We start from the raw sequence: 3919 nt of genomic DNA on the forward strand, positions 1-3919 counted from the left end.
ACGAGGCCAAGGGCGGGGTGCGCGAGCTACGGCGGAGGCCCACATGGGGGAGCGGGGGGGGGGGGGGGGGGGGGAGCGCGCTACGATGGGCGCGAACAGCAGCGGCAATGGCGAATGAGCGCGGCCCGCAGCGTCGAGGCCGCTCGTGGGCGCGGGGCTACGTGATACATCCATTTTGCATAATGTTTTCATACTGTTATTTATGATGTTTTATCCATAATAATACTTTTTGGAGTAATTCTAATGCCTTTTCTATCATAATTTGCAAGGTATACCCAAAGAGGGAGAATTCCGGCAGCTAGAAATCTAGACCTGGAAAAGCTACGTCAGGCCACCTTATTCTGCACAACTCCAAACAAGCTGAAACTTCACGGAGATTTTTTATCAAATATAGGAGGAATATTGGAGAAAATAACTATCAGAGGGGGCCCACCAGGTGGGCCCAACCCACCTAGGCGCGCCATGGAGCACAGGTGCCCTGGTTGGTTGTGCTCACCCAGTTCCACCTCCGGTGCCCATCCTCTGGTATATAAGTCATTTTTACCTAGAAAAAAAATAAGGAGAGGAGTTTCGGGACGGAGCACCGCCGTGTCGAGAACTTGGGCAGGAGCACTTTTGCGCTTCGGCGGAACGATTCCGCCGGGGGAACTTCCCTCCAGGAGGGGCAAATCATCGTCATCGTTATCACCAACAACTGTCCCATCTTGGGGAGGGCAATCTCCATCAACATGTTCAATAGCACCATCTCATCTCAAACCCTAGTTCATCTCTTGTGTTCAATCTTGTTACAGGAACTATAGATTGGTGCTTGTGGGTGACTAGTAGTGTTGATTACATCTTGTAGTTGATTACTATATGGTTTATCTGGTGGAAGGTTATATGTTCAGATCCAATATGCTATTTAATACCCCTCTAATCTTGAGCATGATTATCATTTTGTGAGTAGTTACATTTGTTCTCGAGGTCACGGGAGAAATCATGTTGCAAGTAATCATGTGAACATGATATATGTTCGATATCTATCTATCTATCTATATCTATACCTATACTAATTACCGACTCCCAATAAATTCCCACGTTAATTAGATTTTACAAGCCGTTAATCTGGTGGGGCCGAATTATAACGGTGCAGATCGATTCATAAAATCCTCCATAAAAAAACTTAGTTCTAATAAATTCCCACGTTAATTAGATTTTACGAGTCGTTAATCTGGTGGGGCCGAATTATAACGGTGTAGATTGATTCATAAAATCCTCCATAAAAAAACTTAGTTTTAATTAATACTACAATTTAATGATCCATCTAAACTTCTAAACCATTGGATCACCAAGATTAGATGCAGAGTCATCCCTTGGTTCCGTTACCCTAATCTCCCGGTCTAACATGTCTCCTATCCTCGATCATATTCCCCACATGTCGCTGCCACGACAAAGCCATGGCTTCTCTTTCTCCCTCACAACCCTGCCTCTTCCCGTAACCTAAATCATCAAACATCAGTCATCTCATATTTTGAGCAAAAACAATCAGCTCTCCAGGACGTAGCAAGTCGATTCCTTTTGCCATTGATTTAAAGGGAAGAAGAGTTCCAGAAGTAGAGAGCCATGGACTCGATCGGCCGTGCTACTGCCACAGTCCGACCTTTCGAGGCGAGACATGATTCCTTCAGACGGTCACGCACGACAGAAGGTAATAGAACTTTGCTACATTTAGAGCTGTCCGGGCACGATAAGATGTGTTGGTATACATCAGCTAGCTGATTGATTTCTCACCGGATACAGGCGTACAACCATGCAAGCACGTTTACACAGAGCTTTATGGGCCTTTGGCCATAGATCAATTCAGGTGTGTCGTATTTTGTATGTGTTATTGGCAGGTCCATCGATCAGCTTACGGAAGCTAGCTTCATATGTGGAGATTGGTGAGCTTTATTGGTTCTTTTCGACGATCACGCACGTACGGAAGTGAATTAACTCGAAGGTAAGATATGTTAGCATAATCTTGCATTAGAGTGATGTGTTAGTTAGTTTGGTTTAACTAGCGATCAAGGTGGCCGTGTAATTAGGTAAGATATACTAGGTGAGAGTAGGACCGATTGATTTCTCACCAAGTATTGTTGGGTCTAACCCTAACTAGCACGAACTAGTTTTAAGGGACAGATCGTAGACAAAGAAAGGATACGCAGAGATGTATTTCTGGCAACAAACCACGGCACCGAACGCCTCTTATCCCTGTCATATATATAGCTGGACAAGCCAAAACATATCTGGACTCCTAACCACCTACGTATATCAATCTGGACGCACTAACAAATCAAATCCTGGCCGGCTGTGTAGCCTACGAGACGCAGCGCCCAAGCCTTTGTTTCCTACGCACACACGTACGAGCGCCCAACAACCCGCTCGCCTACGCTGCCTCTACGACGCGTTCTAACGCGTCCAGCTGCTGCTGCTAACCGACTACGACTCAATCATGAACACAGACTCGACACGCACCCAACACACGCACACACGCACACTCGCCATGGCGTCCGACACGACCAACATGCACGCACACAATGGTCACCACCACCACCGTGTCTCTCATCGTCGATGTCGGCAAGGAGTGCCTTCTCCTTCTTCGGCTGCCGGCAGTCACGGGAAAAGTGGCCACGAATGCCACAGTTGTAGCACTTCCCGCGCCGCCGTCTCGTGCCCGAAGCCACGCTGCTCGCACCGTCGTCGTGGTCGAGGTTGCCGCTGCGCTGACGCTGCCGTGCCTCCCACTGGGCCGCCGTGAACATCAGCTGATCGCCGCCTCGTCCGCCGTTGTCCTGCGTGCGCCGACGTAAGCGTTCGTCGAACGCCTTGAGCCTACTCAACGCCTCCTCGAACGCCATCGTCTCCACGTCGCAGAACTGCTCGATCCCGGTCACCGCGGCATACAACCGATCAGGCACCGTGTCGAGCAGTTTTTTCACCATGGCGGCGTCGCCGAGCGTCGAGCCGAGGCCAGCATACCTTGCTGCCATGCCGCCGATTTTGCCAGCGTACGCGTCCGGCGCCTCCCCCTCCTCCATGCGCAGGTTGTCAAACTCGCCACGGAGAGTGGAGAGCCGCGCCGCCTGGACCCGATCAGCGCCGGCGAACCTCGTCTTCACGCTGGCCCACACCTCGGCCGCCGTCTTCTTCGTCGATACCTGCATCAACAAGTCTTCGGAGAGCGCACCGAATAGCACCGCCCTCGTCGTCTTGTTTTTCCCCGCGTCGACCGCCGCGTCGCCGGCCGGAGACACCGCTTCCCAGAGGTTCTGAGCGTCGAGGATGGCTTCGGCCTTGATCGCCCACACCGTGTAGTTGTCCGGTGTGAGCATCGGCATCGGCATCGACACCGTGCTACCGCCTGCGCCGTGCGGGACGATCGCCATGGCCACGAGCACAGGAACAAACGAGGCTCTGTATACCAATTGTTGGGTCTAACCCTAGCTAGCACGAACTAGTTTTAAGGGACAGATCGTAGACAAAGAAAGGATACGCAGAGATGTATTTCTGGCAACAAACCACGGCGCCGAACGCCTCTTATCCCTGTCATATATATAGCTGGACAAGCGAAAACATATCTGGACTCCTAACCACCTACGTATATCAATCTAGACGCACTAACAAACCAAATCCTGGCCGGCTGTGTAGCCTACGAGACGCAGCGCCCAAGCCTTTGTTTCCTACGCACGCACGTACGAGCGCCCAACAACCCGCTCGCCTACGCTGCCTCTACGACGCGTTCTAACGCGTCCAGCTGCTGCTGCTAACCGACTACGACTCAATCATGAACACAGACTCGACACGCACCCAACACACGCACACACGCACACTCGCCATGGCGTCCGGCACGACCAACATGCACGCACACAATGGTCACCACCACCACCACGTGTCTTATTCC

At 51.2% G+C, this 3919-nt stretch overlaps 1 pseudogene; it reads right to left on the reverse strand.

Annotated features, from left to right (window-relative positions):
- Positions 1 to 2631: 2631 nt before the first annotated feature.
- Positions 2632 to 3516, reverse strand: LOC147957386 (uncharacterized; annotated as a pseudogene).
- Between the last annotated feature and the right edge of the window lie 403 nt (positions 3517 to 3919).

The sequence above is a fragment of the Triticum urartu genome, chromosome 7A (genome assembly GCF_056163025.1).
Source record: "Triticum urartu cultivar PI428250 chromosome 7A, HENAU_Tu73, whole genome shotgun sequence".
Taxonomy (NCBI): domain Eukaryota; kingdom Viridiplantae; phylum Streptophyta; class Magnoliopsida; order Poales; family Poaceae; genus Triticum; species Triticum urartu.